Here is a 21,481-nt window from a genome sequence, read left to right as displayed (position 1 = left end):
TTGAGTTGGTTCATGCAGGACATGTTGTTTAGGCCTTGCATCCTTTTAGTACATTATTTCTATGGACATTCCAGTTGGTTCACGTGTTTGGACATATATGTGCCAAAGGGGGCATTATATTCAATGACTGGATGAATGAAGGCTGAATAAAGGGGGGATTACATTCCTAGATCTAGACACAGTCCCTTTGTTTGCAATATAGAAGGACTTTCTTACAGCAATGGACATATGTTAGTCAAATGTTAGGTCACTGTCCAGAACAACTAGGTCAGCTCCTAGGGGAATATTGTCAATGTGGTAGTTTCCTGTGGTGGATGACTTCCCAAAGGATACATTAATGCATTTTTACCATTTAGTTTCAGTCCATGGTTTTGGCACCAGTTATTTAATTTAGGAAAAAACTTCCTGCAGGATGGCTAAGTCATCTGGGGATTCAAGGCCTGCTCATCTGCAAACTTAGCAAGGGCCCTTCGGTATGGACTTTTAGTTCAGAAAAATAGAAGAATCCAATTAGGAGAGGTCCCAGCATAGAACTCTGGGGGACTCCTCTGATGACTGGTCTCTTTGTGGAAGTAACTTCCCCTATTTTGATTATCTGTATCCTTTCTGTTTGCCAGTTGGCAATCCAGTGGGTGAGCTGTGTGTTTTTCTCAATTTATTTAGTTTTCCTACTATGCCTGAGTGGGAAATTGTGTCAAAGGCTTTGGCCAGGTTTAGGCATGTGGTATGTACCATTTTGACTTCATCCATTGCTTTGGTGACCTTTTCAAAACATCCACTACGTTGAGTAAGCACAGCCTACCCTTGACAAATCCAAACTGAGATGGGTCCAGTGACTGGAGATTCCCTGTGTCCTGATTGATTAATTCCATCAGTCTTTCCATGGCTTTGCATATGAGAATGGTCAGACATATGTGTGTGTAATTGCCTGGATCTGTGGAGGGTTCTCTCATATGCAGGGGAATGACTGTATCTGTTCTTCATTTACTTGTTACAAAACCTCTATAGAAGCTGAGAATGAACAGTGTTAGGGTTGTCGCTAAATCATGCTTCATGTTATTTAAGATGGATCCAGGGATATTATCAGGACCCATCAATGCAATATTTTCAGCTGTTGATAGTACTTTTAGGACTTGGTCTTATGTGACAGCTGGAGACGAGCTAGTTTCAGGCATATCTTGAGGGACAGGCAGACACCTTTAAATGAGGTCTTATAAGCTTAAAAAGACTGCTATATTCTCTGAAATAGCACAGAATAAGGGCGATATGATTTGGGCTATTAAGACTATTAGCCTAAAGTCAAGAGATTAGACTATATGGTGAAAAAGATGCAAAGGAAAGGCTGGAGTGATATGCATACTGTTTGAAGCTTAATTTGGAACATAAATGAAATAATGTATTAAATAAAATTGGAACAACTAGTATAAATTAAATGAAAAGTGCATTTTGGGAAACTGCTAGTTTATAAATTGAAAAGACTTGGCAAAGAGTTACTAAGTATTTTGCTGGCATTATGTTCCAGTGGAAAGGGCTGCTATACAGTTTTATATTTCTGTAATGAAGTGGAACAGAAATACAACCTAAGGAAATTGTTAAATTAACTGAAACACTAGAAAAGTTGATTCTGGCTATATAGACACTTGCAGCAATTCGTTCTCTATATGGTAAATGAAAGTTGTTTTTGTTTTGTCTAATGATAAATCGATGTCTCCTCCCCACAAGTACAAATTGTGCTCTAAGTGCATATCTTGAAATTTCTGAAACAGTGCAAGTAAAATGCAATACTCAAAATCATTCTATATGATGAAACCAATAACGTAATTACCACTTACCTCACATGTCTTTTCTTTGCCTCTGATGCAGGAAAAGAAATGGAAGTCTTTCCTAGTGAAAAGAAAATCTTTGTCCACCTTATTTTTGAGACCTCCTTAAAAAGAAATTGAAATAAAAAAGAGAGAAAATATGACGTGTAGTCTGTGTTAGTAATTGAAAATTGCAACATTTCTTACAGGAAGTGTATTCAGCTATATTTTGTACACATTCAACTTTTTAAAAAATATGGTTAGAACTTGCATGGTAAATATGATAATCATTTCTGACCAAATATCCTACCAGAAGTCACATTGTAGTTGTATGGAATCTACGGATTAGGGGGAATGATATACCTAAGGCAGCCATTAAATAGCAACTGGCATCATCGGCTCAAGTTTTCTGAACAATTTGTTAACTTGTAGATACTGTACCTTCAATGAATACAGCCTTGCTGCACGCCATTCTTAAAGGGACAGTCTACCATCTTCTACAGTTTAACTCAACCTTTAGGCTACTTTTCTCCCTATGGTATGGTTCCAGTATTTAGGTGCCAGAAACCTGCTTGTATATCATGAAACGTATGTTTCCTTGCCTTGGAATCAAAGGAAGGGAAGGATCACTCCGTTTTTATTTATTTATTTATTTTAAGACTAACTACTCACTAGTTTGACACAGGAATTTCTCTAAAACTGCATGGCATAGCACAGACATAGGGTATTCTCTCTGTCAAGTACTTCAAAATCTTACATATGCAATTAGTCTTGCACACATCAGCAAATCAGTAGCTGCTATAAAAAAAAAGAGAGAGAGAGAGAGAGAGAAGAGAGAGAGGAGGAGAAAAAATATTACTGCATCTAGTTGCTAGGGTTACTACCTGTTTCTGCAGATTTGGGCAGTTCTGTGTTGTGGGGGCATGAAAAAGGCTGATGTCTTTTTTTTCACACTGGGGAAGTCTTTTTTTAAACCTTTATTGAATTATCACTTGTGCCATAGGCAGATTTACATTTACCTAAAAGTAATCAAACTGTATTAACAAGTTAAAATTAACAAACATTATCTTTCACATATATTGCTATATATTATACAACCTAAACAACATTACATAAATTATTCAATTCCTACCCCCTTTTTTTAAACTACAAATGTCTTTATTATAGCATCACTTACGACATAAGCAATAATACATTTATATAAATGAAAACAAGTCACATCGACACAATCCTAGTTGCAAGCATTTACATCACAAACCATACTGACACAACATTATACATCACTTATAATCTACCCAATCGTTTTCAGTCGAACATTACATAGCTGATTTTAAGTCCTGCCTTGTTTTAAACCTGAGATCCCTGAGTTGCTGATAAATCTCTCAGGGTTAAAGTCAGTCAGTAATGCCAGACTTGAATTTTGTACTTCTTATAAGAGTCTGTGCCAATGGACTGCCTGTTGCAGTAGGAGCTGTCTCTGCCCCCCCCCCCCCACTTACACACACATACTGTGGTCAGCGAACATGCACACACATACCATACCCATTTGCTATTTTCTAGAGATGTCAGCTACATCTGTGTTACTGGTGGTCATTTTGTTGATGTGTTCTATGTTAGCTGTATATGGCTCCCAGTCTCTACCCAGATTTGCAGTCGTATGAAGCCTCAGCATTGGTTTGGTCTATGGAGTATGTGTATAGAATTTTTTGGCAGCTCTTTAATAAACAATAACGTGAAAAGTGGATGATTTTTTTTCTATATTGCATATGGGCAACTGATGAGTTTTTGTAATTTGTGAGATGGATCTTCTCTGGAAATATTATTCACTTTTTTTCTTTATTGTTCTTTATTTACTTTGCAAATGAGCATACTGACCTCATGTGGCAGACTTAATTTTCAGCAGACATTACCTGTATATTACCACCCTGCTTGATAACTTTCTTTTTCTAATCAGGGCAATATGTACCATTCATGGAAATGAAAGACAATTTCCAACTGGCTCCCTGTATTAAGTGATTACGTTTTCCCATTCTCTAACTGGACGTGATACCTTGCTACAGTGATAGGCAATTTGTAAATAATCAGTCTATGATGGATTGTTTAACCTACTGGAATAATAATAAAATGGTGAATACTGAGATTTATAAACGTGGGACAAATGATGAAAGTATCAGAGTGATTTCATTTAAGGCTGAAGTTGCCAAGTATTATGTGGCGGTTTGAATGTAAATGTGGCAACACTGAAGTGGAAGCATCTATGCAGTAAGCATGTGATGGGCAAGAATCACCTGGGCTCATGGCAATGAAAGGAAATTATATACAAATGGAAGTTTGTGATATTCTTCAAACACACCAACACCCACCCCTGAGTGATCACCAGGATGCATGCTTTGATGGATATTGTAGTTTCTTTTCATATACTGGGAAGTGTTGTTAGAAGGCTTTATCCAAAATTCACTTCCCTCTATGATGTCAGGCCAATTAGTGCTAATCCAGGATTCTGGTCTATGGTATCGGGCTTATTGGTGCTGATCCAGGGTTCTAGAAGGTAGAACTTGATGGTGTTGTGTACATCTAAGCATACAATTTTAATTCTATCTTCACTGGAAAAGAGTTTATTAGAAAGCTTGATTAGGTTATATGTCATCAGATTGTGGAAATAGGCACTTATTTTAGAGGTGTCAGGAACTACATGAATAGTGCTAAACCACAAGGTACATTCAAGGTGTATGCATTTGTCTGAGGGTCAATCTGTCCATCTGTGTTAAAGTGAAGGGTATTGACTGAATGATCATTTATTTTTTTTCTGTATGAGTTAAGGATGCCTGGATCTGTAGAATGAATGAATTAGTTTGATTTATGTTTAGCAGAGTGTAGCTGCTATGTAATAGACGAAGAGGTAGAAATGGACAGTTTATGTTCTTCATATTGATCACTGCTTCAGTAGCCTTACCTATATGGGGTTAAACCCTGCCAAGGGCATAATAGCTGGCCAGCTTCCAAAGCTTCAGGGCATCTTCTGTGCACGCGAAATGTCAAGCAGCTCAAGCTGATGTGACTAAAAGACAAGTTTGGGCATGAGGCCCTTCAGAGCTTTACTGCCACCAAAGAGTATGCTCCTGTGAGGCTACTGAGGATTGATGATTTGCTTGTGCTTTCCTTAGCTGGCAGGGAAGTTCACTTCTGGGAAAAAACTTCCATGTTCTCATTTTTTACTGATGTTTTATTGCTTTTCTCTTCAGGAAAATTAATTTAAAGCTAGGAGTGTTGTGTTTCAACAGACTGTCTTGAGACTGTAACATACTTTTAAACTGTGCACTCATTGGATCTGTCAGTTTAAAAGTAGGGTTATCTAACTGAAAAACTATTTTCTGTGGAGAAATTGTGTTTATTTTAATGTTGTGGGGCTGCCATACTGTTTGAAAGTACTTTTTACTATGTTTTTTTCTATCAAAAAAGTAACTTTTGTGGACTGGTAGTTTTACTGGCAGTCACTTGTTTTCTGCAGGTTAGAGGCACCATTTTTGACTTGACCTTGTAATAGATTATCACTCCCATGATCGGTCCATCTTCCTGCCACAAAAAGAAAAAGCAGTGCAGACAGCCTTTGTCATCACATCAGGTCAGCAGTTTGCCTCAGCCGCAGGTGGGTGACCCTGCTTTGGCCACTTGTTGTACCTCAAACCAGTCATCTTTTACTCTAGATGCCTCTGATGTAGCACCTACAGCCACTGTAGATTGGGGGGTTAACCATGTCTTCTGTGGCTGTTAGCATTGCCTTAGTGAGCAAGGGAGAACCTCTCGTGTTGGCCCTGGGAGAGGGAACAGGGAAGGTTTCACTGTTGTGTCAGAATGCTGTGTCCATTCCTGGGGAAGCAGCAGCAGCCATTTGTAATGTGAATGGACCCGTTTTTTCTTGTCAGAAAGAAACAGAAAACCAAGCATGTATCTACTCCTCAAATTTCTTTGACAAGGAGTAGTTTACCGGGACTGGCTCAGGGTTTGATTTAGGCTGTTGATTCTAATGTTAAGTAATTTTTGATAAAAGAAAGAAATTCAAGATTCTGAATCTGAACAGAAAAATACATGGATGGATGCAGGGTTTTGTCCTCAGATTTCAGATTCAAACTCAGAAGACAGCTCACTTTCTGATTCTCCCTGTGGGGTTCTCTATCTTTGAGACTATTGCTAGAATGCCCCAGTATTTTCAGTGGGAAAACATTGAGGTTTTTCAGTCCCTCAGAAAATAATTTGAGTTGTTACAGAAGGATTTTCCAGAACCTACACCCATCCCTCCTATATTGTCTGCTTTGGAAGATATGTGTTTTACAGTTTACAGATTTTTGGATAGTAAGCCAGCTGTCCCTAAAAAGGCAGAAAGGATGTATAAAGTTCCTCAGTATTTTACATTTTTATATATTATTCCCAAACCTGACCCAGCAGCTACAGCCTTAGTTGATTCCTCTGCTGCTAAGCACTTAGTTAATTCCAATCCTACTCTTTCTGATAACGATGGGAACATTATTGAAAGGATTGGAAAACAAGTACGTACTTCTGCAACTTTGAATTCTAGAATTTTAAATTTCCAGGTCCTATGTTAAAGTTCATTCTGACATATTGTGAAAGTATCAGGAATGTTTTATCTTCTGATTCTTCTTGTGAAAAAAAATCTGCTTTAAATAACTTATATATTTTCTATTGCACAGGTCACTACTCATCATTTGCAGTATGTGTGTGACTCTGTTGATACTTCTTCCAGGGCTATGGCCACTGATACAGTTTTAAGGAGGTTTGTTTAGCTGCATTACTGGAACCTTCCGGATGATGATAAAAATGAGATTTTAAATTTTCCCTTGGATATTTAGTGTTTGGTCCCTCTGCTGCAGAGGTGATCAAAAAGTGTGATGAAAGGGGGAAGCTGAGTCAGGGAATCTTAGATTTTTCAGCCCTCCTTTTCCAAATTGTCAAAGGGATTCTCTTTTTCCTCATCCAGTTTTGGCAAAAAACAGAATAAATGGTCTCAATGGAATTCTGGTAAACAGATGCCTAAGAAGCGGCATGGAGGTTCCAAAAAGAAATCTCAAACTTCCCAAAATCAAGGACACTCCAAGTCTGAATGACTATTAAAGGGACCTTGTGATTCCCTCCTATCCTGGCTCTCTTTTTTCTACCAGAAGGTCTGAATCTCCATTTTTCCTCTTTGAGAACAGATTGTTTCAGACAAGGGAGTTATGAAAATCATTCATCAGGGTCACAGATGGCAGTGGGAGGAAATTCCTCCTTCTCAAAAGGTCATTCCTCATCTTGAAAATCAGACTTTTTTTTTCTACCTGTTCTTCATCAGATGCTGTCTCGATTAGTGGTAGAACCAATTCCTCCTTTGCATGTGGGGAAAGGGTTTTATTCAAGGATGTTCCTAGTCCCAAGGAAAGAAAATGCTTGGAGATCAGTTCTGGATCTTTCTTTCCTAAACCTTTCTGTGATAATGCCCAAATTCAAAATGATGTCACTTCACAACCTGTTGCCTCTTCTTTCTCTTTCATGTTTCCTATTAACACTAGACTTTTGCTTATTGCATTTCTGCTCATCCAGATTTTAGATGTTTCTTGGTTTGCTGTGTCTGGATCACATTAACAGTTCTCTGCATTATACTTTGGACTATCCACTGCACCAAGACTGTTCGCAAAGTGCCTAGCTCCAGTTATAGCTCATTGCAGGCTACAGGGTATTGATATTTTTCCATATTTAGATGACTTGCTTATCCTTTGCAGAGTCTTTTTGAAAATGTCAGGAATCTCTCTTGGGTGAGTTTTCTTGCACAAGCTGGGAATCCAAGAGAGCATTCAAAAGTCTTTCTTGACTCCTTCATACAGGATTTTGTTCCTGGAATGTCAGCTAGACACCTCAGTTCAAAGACTTTTTCTTCCACAGGAAAAAAATAGATTTTTATTTAGAATTATTTCTACATTTTCCCACTCAGACTTTGGTCACCGAGAGGGAATACCTCTGGATTTTGGGTATCATGGCATCTATAATTCTCATGATACTCCTGGCAAGACTCCACAAAAGAATAATACAATGGCATATGAAATCTCTTTGGCCCCACCATCAACAACCTTTACCTTTTCAGATTCCAGTACTGGGGTTGGTCAGAAGAGAAATCACTTGGTGGAGACAACAGATATCCTTAAAGCATGGTCTGCCCTTCTCCCTTCCTGCTGCAAATCAGTCAGTAACCACAGATGATTCAGACTTTGCTCAGGGAGCAATTCAGGAGAGATAAAAGTGCAAGGGGTGTGGGACACCAAGGATAGATGCGAGCACATAAATATCAAGGAGATGCTTGACCTGATCAAGGCACTCAATTCTCTGAACCATCTTTGGTCCCTAGAACCTCTTCAAGTGTTTACAGATAATACCATATTGATGTGGTTCACCAACAAGAAGGGGGTGAACCAGGTCTTAACCCCTTTGCAGACTAGCCATGTTAGCTTGGGATATAGCTGTGTCAGTGACTAGATACAGCTTCACAGCACAATCTCACTGTACAGGAATCCTACATTCTGTCAGAGCAAAATCGTGTGGCAGACAAACTGAGCAGGACCACTGCAGACCCTCATAAATGGAAACTAGATCTGGGAGTCTTCCAAGATTTGATGCCACCTAAGGGGAGTTCTTCAAGTAGGCCACTTTTCCTCCTCTCTGAGCAATCAACTGGCAAAAGTCTATTCCAGGGCTCCATGCAAGAAGGCCTGGAAGACAGATGCCTTTCTCTTTTCTTTGGACAGGAATGTTACTATTTGCCTTTCAATCCTTTCCACTAATATCCAGGGTACTTCAGAAGATTCAGAAGGAATCCCCCAAGATCCTTGTTGTGACTCCCTTCTTGCCTAGGCAACTGTGGTTCTCCCTTCTTTTGGAAATGGCTAGGGGCAATTACTACAGGCTTCCTCACAGATTGGCTCTACTCACACAAGAATAGGGGTGTTTGATACACCCCAACATCAGTCACCTTCAGTTGACTGCCTGGATGATGGGGTCTTCATTCTCCTTAAGCACCTGTTTTCTGAGGACATGCAGCAGGTACTAATTGAGACAAGAAAGGCTGCTATTAGAATATATTAGCAAATGGAAACGTTTTTTAATTGGTGCCAACAAAATAACCAGCACCGATTCAGGGCTAGTTGTTCTCTGGTTGTAAAATATTTGTGTGAGTTACTATCCTATGGCCTTTCTTATTCCTCTATTGAGGTTCACTTATTAGCCATTTCAGCAAGTCTGCACAAGAATCCTTCTCTTTCAAGGCAGTCACATGCCAAAACATTATTGAAAGGGGTTTTGCATAAGAGGCCTCCAAGTAAACAGATGGTTGCTTGGGATCTTAATATTGTGTTAGAGAAACTAATACTTGCTCGATTTGAACTAGCAAACTTGGCCAACTTGGGGTTCTTAACATGGAAAACAGTTTTATTGATTGCTCTGACCTCTGCAAGAAGGGTATCTGAGTTGCAAGCTCTTATTATGAGTCAAAGCTACCTCAGTTTACACAAGGCTGGGGTTTCTTTGAGAACTAATCCTTTGTTTATGCCTAAATGGATAGTTGAGTTTACTATAAAGCAAACTACTCAGCTCCTCATTTTCTTTCTTCAACCTAACAATGACAGCGAAAGCTCCTAATAAACTAGCGGACCCAAGAACAGCAGAAAGCCCCAGTATTTAAGAATAGTTTTATTAAAACACAGACATAAGCGCTTTCGCAGATAACTCTTCTTCAGATGCATTTCAAAGAGAATGTGACCTTCAATACACACTCCTACTTAACAATCTAGTGAATCACATGATTACTATTAATTATTACTTAAAGTGAATAACATCAAAATCACCATAAGTGAGAAATTTCAGAAAATACTTATTGCATCTGGCACTTACAAACAACTATACATCACACATATACATTAAAACATATTAACCTCTTAAAATAATTAAAATTAAACATATATTTTATATATATATATATATATATATATATATATATATATATATATATATATATATATATAATACTATATGGCATATTTACCTACATACTGGTCTACTTTTTAGCTTAGGACTAATAGATACTCTATCATTCAATCCATCCCCATAGTCACTTCTAAGTCTAACTATCCATTTAGCCTCTAATTGTTCTGTAATATCCCTAATATCATCCCCTCTAATATCCTCAAATGTTCTACTTACTACCAAAAATAAAAATGTATGTGTGTTATTAGTGGCTTGTACATGTTTAGAAAGGGCATTAGCATCACTCCTTTTATTAATATGGCAAATATGTTCCTTTACACGATCTCTGAGTGCCCTATCTGTTTTTCCTATATAAAAACATGTGCAAGTTGTGCATTGTGCAAGATATACTATATGCTCTGAGCCACAAGTAGCAGGAACATTAAAAGTATATGTTTTACCATAATCAGGATGTATAAACATATTATTTGTATGAATATATTTACATGCAAAACATTTGCCACAGGGGGTGGTATATTCTAACTCACGAACAACTTCTTTACTTTTAGGATAGCAAAAGCGTCTTTTTAATGACCTCATATTCTTATATACAAAGCCTGGTCTAGAATCAAGCTCTTCTTTAATGTACTTATCTATCATTAAAACATTCCAGTGCTTCTCAATAACACTCTTAAACAATTTAGCATCCTTAGAATAAAACATAGGAACCTTTAACTTCCTTTCTTTCACAGCTTGAAGTTTAGTATTTCCAATTACAGTGACATCTCCACTTGAGAAATAAGGTTTAACTGTACTTTCTCTCAAACCACTAACTAACCTGATGTTCTGATCTATTTCATTGTGGCTTACTTATCCTTTCTGTTTGCTGTTTAAAATCCTGATTGTGTGCACTAAGTATGGATGCTAGAAAAGTTTGGCTATGAACCACATTTTGAAATATGTGTGTGGTGGATGCATACTCTTTCTATGAAGAAGATGGTTACAGTGACATGCACTCCTATACAATTGTGTATATATACAACCTTTATCATCTTTTATAACATTAACATCCAAATAATTGATGTTAAGTAGGGAAATCTCTGAAGAAAAATGAAGGTATGTAGTGGTATTGTTAATATAGACTATGAAGTCATTAAACTGTTCAGCAGATCCATCCCATACAAGGAATAAATCATCTACAAACCTACAATAGAAAAGTATGTGATCACTATACTGACCATCTACTATATACTTCTGTTCCCATATAGCCACCACAGCATTGGCATAGCTATTGGCACAAGATGTGCCCATAGCTACACCATGCTTCTGCCAATAAAAAGTATTTTCAAACAGAAATATATTATTTAATAAAACTTTTCTTAAATACTGGAGCTTTCTGCCATTCTTGGGTCCGCTAGTTCATTAGGAGCTGTTTGCATTTTTATTTTTTGCGGACATGAGTTCTGGACAAGGATTGTGGTGGTGGTTGTTTGAATGACAGGGAAAGGATATTCCATACCTTGGATGTCCACAGGCAACTCAGGTAATATCTTGGCATAACTAAATCTTTCAGATCATCAGATCAGTTGTTCATTTCTTGTGAAGGTAAGAAGAAGGGACAATCCGTGTCAAAACAGACCATTTCCAAAAGGTTACCTAAGGCTATTACCTTATGCTATACTCACCATGACAAACCTATTCCAGGCAGGATCAAGGCCCACTCTACACGGATGCTGGCTTCTTCTATGACTTTTTAGAAAAGGTTGAATTCTAAAAGTATTCTAGAAACTGCTACTTGGCCAACTGTACATACTGGATTCCTTCTCTAGGTCTAGATCATGCTTTGCTAGGTCCACCCTCCAGGGGCTCCTGGAATCTTCTCCTTCCACCTCCCAAATATAGTTAGCTATGGTAATCTACCCATAAAGCTAAGGCTACTGCAGTACTGATCAATATGAAGAACATAGTACAGTCATGCAAACTGAACTTATCTGTAACAGTAGATTTTTGAATGATCACTGTTGGAGTAGCCCATCCCTCCCTACACCCCTCCTGTTTTTTGGTGTGTTTTTTATGCTAGAATGTGGCTATTTATTTTGTGTTATTCCTAGCCTTGTCCTTTCAAGACTCAGCCTCCCTCTCTCTCTCTCTCTCTCTCTCTCTCAGCTGGCAGGTAGGCTCTGAAGGGCTTCATGCCCAAACCTGTCTTTTAGTCAGCTCAGCTCATGCTGCTTGTCAGTTTGGGCATGTGGAAAGTGCCCTGATGCTTTGGAAGCTGGATGGCTACTATATCCTTGGCAGGATATAACCCATATATTTAAGCTTACCGCAGCAGTTATCATTCGAACATCTACTGTCATAAGTTCAACTTACACAATTGTACTTTCTTTAAATAAAGAAAAGCTTAGAATTAAGTACTATTTGATAGAAGGGACATATGGTTCAGATTACATTTGATCCTGTAAATATTTAAGAAAGTGATACTGGGGGACCTGGAACAAGAATGTGTAAATTAAGGTTTTTGAGATGCTTAAGAACTCTATCAGCACACTTTTGCAAACCCTAAACTCCCACAAAGTGACATAAATTGTATTTTAGCATGTTTTTTTTGGTTTGTAGTTACCAAACCTTGACATTCTTTGAGGCTAGATATAGCTTGTTCATTACTTGACTCCATACAGTGATGTGAATGCACTTGTAATCTACATGTAATTGATCACCTCTGTCACAAGGTGATGCTAGATGTCCAGTATTGTAATGAGTTTCAAAATGGCTGCCCTGGGAGTACACCAAAAGTTAATTGTGCATGTGTTCAACACTTAGACGTGTGAGCACTATAGTGCTATATGATCTGGTTGTGTACCAGTTCCATGACTGCAGTATCTTGTAGAATTTCCCTTACTCCAGGATTCACTGATATCAGAGTTCGTATATAAAAGCAACAAGGCTGTGGTGGGGGTCTCAGTTTAGTAACATTGTTTCATGCTTCAGTTTATTATTTTATTAAATGCTTAAAGTTAAGCATCATATAATTAAAAGACTGAAATTTACAATGACTATTAAAATCCATCACTAAAATCATATAAGATGGCAGCCAACATTTAAAAAATTAGTTAAGAAACACAATTAAAATTTTAAAGTTTTAAAGCCAGTGTGAATTCCCCTGCCAGTCTCACAATGTATTCTTCTAAATGGATGATATGACAAGGAACTCTTAAAAGAAGATACTCATCTCTCACACCTGAAAACAGAAAGGTAGCTGATTCCGGTGGTTCTGGGTAAAACATGCACACAAACTCTTGCCAGAAGTCTCCTAGTGAGCTCCTAGAACAGCCAGCATCCCCCTATTCTGATGACTTGATCTGTCTTATATGGACATACGAATTTAACAGCTTCTTTTCTTCAGCAGGAACCAAGTTGTGCAGATCATAGAAGGTGAGATAAGAATTTTAAAATATACATATGGCTGCTACTGGCAGCCACACAGATCATGTTGCCCAGCATAATACAACACATCATAGAAGTATCTGTCAGAAGCTTGACTGCAGAATGCTATACATGTTGCAGGCAGACAGGCTGGATCCCCAGCTGTAAAATGAAAGTAGAAAGCACTGCAGTAGGCAAGGTGGGACAAAACTAAAGCATTTATCACCATCCCATTGTCCACTGATGGAATATAGTATCTGACATGGTCAAAATTCTTCAGCTGGATGTAAGATGTCTCAACGATGGCCAGCACTTCATCCTTCAGTGTCAGCCTATCATTGGGAACAACCCCCTGATCATGGACATGAAACACAAATCCCAACTGGTTCCTTCTATATTTGATAATGGAGACATATGCCAATATTGCTTCAGGCTTGACACGGTTGAGCTTTAAACATTTGTATGTCATCCACTTGGGGACAGAATCCAAGCATCTTCTAGATGTGAAAAGTATGGCACACCCACCAGAGAAAAGGAAGAGTATAATTGGATATCATCAGTACATGACTGGAAGAAAATGCCCCTCCCAACAATAACCTGTTAGTGATGACATGTCCAGAGTGAATGACAAAGGAGCCAAAAATTGAGTTCTGAGGTATACCCCCCCCCCCAAGAGTGGGAGTCTGTGAATTCAAGAAGTAGAAACATGCGTGAATTGACTGGTCAAGAGCAAGGAGTAGAAAATCAACATCTCCCCTTAAGACACTATTCAACTAGGACTGTTTGTTATCACTTTATTTCTTTACTTGTTTTTCCCCCCATAACTAAAGGACAGAAAGGTGTCCCTAGATGAGCAATGCTCCAGATGGCTGCCTAGTTTACCTATGTGAAAGGTTGCTCATGATCAGGACTCATTCTCTGTGACTGGTATGAAGGATTCTTCTATTTATACTGGTAAGTGACTTTGATCACTTGGGCCCTTTTTGGTCACAACCTAGTTAAAGTAGTCAAAGTTCAAAGCATTAATAATCAAACAGTGTTATCACTATTAGGTGGGCTTAAAATGAATATTCATACTAGAGATAAGTAATAATGTTATATTTCAGGGACATTCAGTGACATCAACATATATATCTACCAAGTGTAGACCTGTCTGTAGCAGAAAATATAAAGTGATAGCCTGAGTATATATTATCACATCGCTTTCACTGATGTATCCAAGAAGTGATCTGAGCTGAGTGGAGCATGCAGACAGAGTTGTCCGTTATCTTGCAGTTTAAAGGAGTTCCAGAACAGGGGGCCTGGAATGGAGAATACCTTATCTCCACAGTCAGTTGTAGACTGGGCTGTAGTAGGATAGATGGCTACAGAATTCTTTGACTTCAGCGACCTTGTAAATTGCTTGATAAGAGTTTTGTAAAAATCAGGACTGATCAGGTTACAAATGAGATGGGCATATCAGTGATGAGGGTAATCTAGCCTGCTCAGAGTCAGACAGCGATGTTTCTTGACAGGTCCTGTAACAGTGTGACAAATTCTGTTATGAAGTATTTCAAGTTTTTAATATTAAGTTGAAATATGGATCCCACTAATGGCAGTGTGTTCAAGAGTTATAACACCTTTACCAGTTGACTATCTAGCTTGTTAGTCAGCAAATGTAGCACTGCTGATGTTTTGCTCACACTTTTGCAAATATATATATATATATATAGAGAGAGAGAGAAAGAGAGAGAGAGAGAGAGAGAGAATATAAGAGGAGACTCCAATCAGGCTCCAAAACATTTGTATTATTGAAAATGTTTTAGTATACTTCATATGGATCCAGTTGCCTTCAAATCCCCAGTTTCCATTCTCAGCTGCTTCTGTGTATCATAAAGTACTGGCTGGGCTTTATTAAGTCTGTTTTTTGTCCCCAAATGTAGAACAGCCTGGCAAAGATTATCAAATGTTCAGCTTAATGCTTAATGAGTTGCTAATATAAACAGTGAGATATTGTTGAAACAGATTGTTTCTGTTCCCCTGGGCATGATAGCATAATTGCTGTAAATTGTGAATAGTAATTGCTCCTGACTTCCATCTGTTTGAAGTAACCCCATCCCATATGATAATCATTCTAAGCATCACTCTGGTCATTATTCAGTTTTGTGAAGCAGACCTTGCAAACTAATTTATCCCAGTCAGAACATTTCACTTATTTTTAGATAGATGGAGAGCACCATCCCTTCAATCCTTTTTGCCAGTCTACCTAGGATGTTTTTCTTAGCATTCTCTCAATTTTGCATGGACTCAGTAACATAAAAACCGTTTAAAGTTCATCCATATACATCATCAAGTCAATAAGGAATAGGCAGCATTGGAAAGTTACAACCTTTCTACAGAGATGTGCATCCATCCCCTACACTAGCGGTGATCTGATTCATCCTTCCAGTTCCAGTTTGAGTGCATATGGGGGTAGGCTTGCCTAGTCAAAAAAGACTGCTTAGACAATTTCACTTCTCTCTCAAAAGAAGCCTCTAACAGGTTCAGGAGTTGCCCACAAATATTGCTTCTTGTTCTTACATAAAAATATCAGCCATCCGTCTCTAAAGCCAGGTGCAGGAGCTTATTGGCTTGATGCATTGCCCTTGTCTTGGAATTGGAGTTCACCTTTTCCTTTCTTCCACTTCCCTTTCCTATCATTCAGAAGGTTTTGCTTGTAGCACAGAGAGATCATGCAATATTCTTGTGGCTTTCATTTGATATTATTAAATTTTGGTTTCCCTTTCTCCAGAAGTTGTCCCAAGTCTCCGGTTCATTTCCTTAGGAGATTCGCTATCTTTCTTCACCATCTTGTATGAGATCTCATGGTATTAAACATCATGACTGACTACAGCCAATGTAGCTATTACTATAGACAGATCATCTGACCATATTTTGAAGTTTTTTTTGGCTGCAAAAATGAATAAATAAAAATAGTCTGCTAGAGAGACTTGTGTATCAGGCAGTATCAAAATCATCAGTCCTATAGGTTTGTTAGCCTAATGATGACTTGGAATATTTGCTAAAATAGTTGTTTGCAAAAAATTCATATTTATGGTTTATGCTTATGCGAATTAGACATTTTGTATTCCTAGTCAATTCAAAACTTTAGCTTACTTGAATGTTTCCAATACTTATCTTTGGGGCTTTACCTACTCCAAGCTTAATAGAAGGTGCCCACTTCCTCTGTGGGATTTGGACTTTATCTTGGACATACTAGCATTATGCATTACCACCTATTGGATCTTATGGCTTCTTATTGCATATGTTATATATATATAAGGGGATTGTCAGTATTTTATTAGCTTTTACTTAAGTTAGAATAATTCAAAGCATCTTGGTGTACAATCTGAAGAATCCTTTGTGGTTATTAATAAAGTCAGAACTTCTGTAAGATATGATCCAGAAGTTCTTCTCAAAGGTGTTTGAGCTTACTTTTAATTAGACTATTCATCTTCTAGTAACTTTTCCGGCAAATCGTAACATTCTAGGTTCCTTGATTAAGAGGCTACATGTGTACAGGATGATTTAGTATTACTTGATTCACACTAAGGATGTATTCATGTAATGACAGATTAATAAACTGTGGTAGCCTGTGATCAGGCACATTAGGCGTCAACAGAGAACACAAACTCCCTCCACAGTACTAGTTCAAAATGTCCTCCAAGCCAATTATCTAATGGCACTTTAAATGCTCCCACAGAATTAGATTGACAAATCCTTAAGTCTATTCTGTAATATTGGAATAGGAACTGATATGAATTTCTTCCTCCTCCTCAAGCTTTTAAACTAAGGAATACTGAAGTTCAAATCTGTCTTGCTGTTTGAGTTTACAATTCAAGATCCAGAGGCTTGTTTAAAGCTTTATAGGCAAGCACAGATTACATCTATAGTGCATATCTTTCATGCTGTACAAGCTAGGATATGTTAACCCCTGATAATCTAGGTGTTTACAAGGTGGAATACATTTGTTGAATCTTCTCTGTCCCATTCCAATAACTGAAGACCAGTTTTGGAGAACCCATAAAAGCTTGAGTCGTACTTCCTGTGTGGGCCACATTAGGCTAACAAATAAGGTGTCACTGACCTCTTTAATGGTCACATTTCCTGTGAAGTGTGTCTTATTAACCCATGTACCCATCCTTAATGACTTTCACTTCTTCCAGACTGATGTTATTCAGAAAACATTTCTGAATCAATTGCCAAGTGCCACCCCTTTATGGTTTTAACACTAAATTTTACACTGGATGAAGTGATCCTTGTGATTCTCTCAGAGCAGCAGTTTTTCTAGATGCTTGTTTTAGAGGAACCCTTCTCTGGGGTATCTGATAATGTGGATATTTATTCCAAGGACAAAGTGGGATTAGGAATGAAGATTTTAAATGACTTCCTGTAGTAAATCTCACTTTTCTGCCACCCGTCATTTGAATGAACAGTTTACTACTAGTTTTGCATTAAGACTACTATGGTGATCTGGACCCAGTGAGGACAGGTTAGTTATATCGAACCTGTTGTAATACCAGATCCTGGAGGGTGCTGAATCATCACAACATTTGCCCACTCTTCCATCCTCTGTTTGATGATCTGGAGCTCAGTGAGGACAGGCTAGTTATATAGAACCTGTTGTAATACCAGGTCCTGGAGGGTAATGAATCATCACAACATTTGCCCACTCTTCCATCCTCTGTTTGATAATCTGGAGATCAGTGAGGAGAGGCTAGTTACATAGAACCTGTTGTAATACCAGGTCCTGGAGGGTGATGAATCATCACAACATTCGCCCACTCTTCCATCCTCTGTTCGGTATTCTTTGGTTTTATGTGCGGGAATCATTCTCTCCATGTTAGTACCGCCTTATGTCTCCTCCACTCTTTTTAAGAACTGAAAGAAAGACAGCCATTCTCTTTTTTGTATTATTCTTCTAATGTCAATGATAAGGGTGGATTCCTGAAAACAGAAATGTTAGACCCATTGTTTTGCTAAGGCAATATTTTACTTTTGCTGAGTGCTTTATGTAATGGCTAAGAGAGAGAGAGAGAGAGTTCTGTCAGTTTAATTTATTCAAGTCTTTTAGGTTTCTAATACCCTCACAGGAATGGTCCTCATTCCTAAGTCAGGGTATAATTAAAGTTCATGAAATTAGTACTGTTTTAATGTTTGATTTTAGCTAAAAGTTCTCCTTGCATGTGCCCAGAACTGACTCCTCCTGCAATTCATATTGAGTTACATGTATTGCTAGAATATTCAAGTATAACTGTAGATTCTTTATTAGACCCATTACTTCTACTACTATTGGGACTGTCTGGATATCTATCTTCCATACTGCTTTTGTTTCTGCCTGCAAATCTTGATATTTTATAACTTTGTGTCTCACTGTACGTAAACATTGTAATCACTAGGTATAGCAAGTTCAATGATCAGTGCTACTTTTGTCTTTTTTTCATGGACTACTATATCAGGTTTTCTTGCATATATTTGTTTATCTTTTGTTAATGGGTGATCCCATGTGATGTACACTTCATCATTCTATATAATTCTTTGTGGTTCAAGCTTCCAATGCTTCTCAGCTACTTCTATATTGTGGTGTTTGCACAATCCCCAATGCAGCAGTCTTGCCACGTTATTGTGCCTTTCAGTGTACAGGGTTTTGCCATGAATGTATTACACCCATCAGGATGATGTGTGGCTGTTTCCAATTCATGTTTTACAGAACCTACACATCTGTTTCTTGCACAGGTTTAATAGACTTTGTAATCCAACATGTCTGTAGTCCACTGTGCTGGACTGCCGTTATTAAACCTTTCATCTTTTGGTTTCAACTCATCTCTCCTTATCCATTCCTGCATTAAATTCTGATCGACATGAAGTTGTTCCAGGAGACCTCGATACTTGCCACTATATTTATGGCTTTTCTACAGTTCTTTCCTTCTCATCTGATCCTTCTCCTTATAGTCTTTCTTTTGTTTTTTGGCACATTCAGTTGCTGCCTGATTTTTATCTACTTCTGGTTTGATTTCCATTTCTGATTGACACCGGAATGATTCTGCTAATTTAGCAGAGAGGTCATCTTAGACTTCATCTCCTCATGTTTAAAAACGTTCACTATGTTTGGATCTGGAGAGATCAGAAAACATGTAAGCTTGCAGTCCCATTACTGCAGATCTATTCATGTAATCATTTTCGAGGAGGCCCATACCTCATTCAGAATGAGGAATTTATAATCTTGGTACACAATAATTTTTATAAATTTGGTAAGCGTGGAGCCTTTTTCTTTTTTCCTGTCCATCTGATCCAGTATATTTAGGGGCTAGTAAGTCACACCAAAACTGTAAGTTATAATAGGAAAAGCAAATTAGTTTATAGCTTAGACTTTATTCCAAGATGTTAGGGCTGTTTCAATTAGTTGTAGTGTTCTGAAGTATTCCTTACTGTGTTTTATTCCATATTTATTCATGTTTTATTGCCAAGCCTTCATATATTCCAACATATTCCTGCCAAGTTCCTTTATATCACAATACTTTCCCAGATTAGATTTATATTTTCTTGGTCCTGCAACTTCCCTGCATTAAACACTGCTTTTGCACATTTATCAAGAGCAAATGACATTCTTATATAATCTGAGAAAGTTTTAATCACTTGCAGTTGTGTTTTCAACTCCTCATCTGATGAACTATACAGCTTTAAGTCATTCACAAGAAATAGATGAGAATTCTTCAAACAAGGTTGCTTTCTGGGAGCCAAATTATAACCATAGGCTAATCTGCTAAATAAACAGCTTAATGGGTTAAGGGCTCCATTTTACACCAAAGGAAGCCCTAAAGTAAATATATCTGGCTACCTATTCAAAGTTCTGCAGTAGGATTGCCTTGACTATCCTTGATGATCCATCACTATTGAGAATCTGGAGTTATGCTGGACCCTACATAATTAACCTGTCTTTGTATGACACAGGTTGTTTGAAGTTTACAAACACACACAATCTTATATTTTTGCTGTTCTTGGCAGAAATGGACAGAACTGGAGAAAGTCACCTGTATTCTTTCCTAAACAGAGGTGTTAAACTGCTTGCTTTATATTTAAAACAGATGCTTTATTGTTTTTTTTCCTTCTACATGCTGATAAATTGTTACTTAAATTTAATAATTTAGTAACTAATGTGGGTATTCTGCCATGTGATTAAATGCATGCACTGAAAACACTGCACAGATAAGCATCAGGTATTCCCAGTTTATATTACAGCTAAAACAGCAGCAGCTCACTAGTTGCTGTTTATATGATAACACATTTTTTGCACTATAAGAAGTAAAGGGAAAAAGAAAAAAATGAATTTATAGCTGACCTGGCTTCAAGGATGGAACTCTTTTTATGACCCAGATGTCCCGGGGTTAATTAGTGGCTTAGGCTTTGGAGGAGGCAGATGGGATGGTTATTGGCTGTCCCATTCCAGTTGGGAGGGAGGGAGGGATGAAGGGATGGAATTTGTACCTGTGATCTGGTACTCCTGCAGTGAGGGAGGCATGCCATAACTACAAGGTAGAGTGCTTGTTAAAATCTGGCATTAGAGGGTAGGGCTGAATGTAATTGACTTTGTGAGGTGATTATGTGATGTCATCAGATCCACCAAGTTAGGGCATTACAAAGTATCCCCCACCCATTCAACACCATATATGATGCTGCAAGAAGCTCCAGCCCATGTTTCCATATCTCCATCCTATCCTGGCTACAGCTAAGGTTGTCCCAGTTCCTCAAGTGAAGCAGAAGATGGTCAGCTGGAAGATATGCAGTGGGTGGAAAGGCAAGCACAACTCAAAGCTAGAGACCAATAGTTTATTATTTTAAACCCTGTCCTGAATTAGGCATGACACCAATTTTAATGTACCTCAAGATCTAACTAAAACAATCTACTATTATAAGCAAATTTCCCAGTTAAACAGGTATGAAACTAACCTTGCATCTAACTCACAATGATAAGATAAGTAGGTTTTAAAAGCAGTTGTTAAAAAAACTTACTTCATAAGCTATATGCTATAAATTATTCTTTTGTTATATTCACTTTTGGGCTTCCATCACTATAGAGCTGATTAAATGATGCTTCCACACACAAACTGATTCAGACTTACATGAATAGGTAGCCAGATATATTTACTTTAGAGTTTCCTTTAGTATAGAAGGGATTAAATGATACTCACATTTATTTTCAGGTACTTTTAAAATGAATTTCTAAATTAGTGACA

Source organism: Protopterus annectens, chromosome 7.part0 (genome assembly GCF_019279795.1).
Source record: "Protopterus annectens isolate FY-2018-M chromosome 7.part0, PAN1.0, whole genome shotgun sequence".
Lineage (NCBI taxonomy): Eukaryota > Metazoa > Chordata > Ceratodontiformes > Protopteridae > Protopterus > Protopterus annectens.
This window is presented reverse-complemented; position numbering follows the sequence as displayed.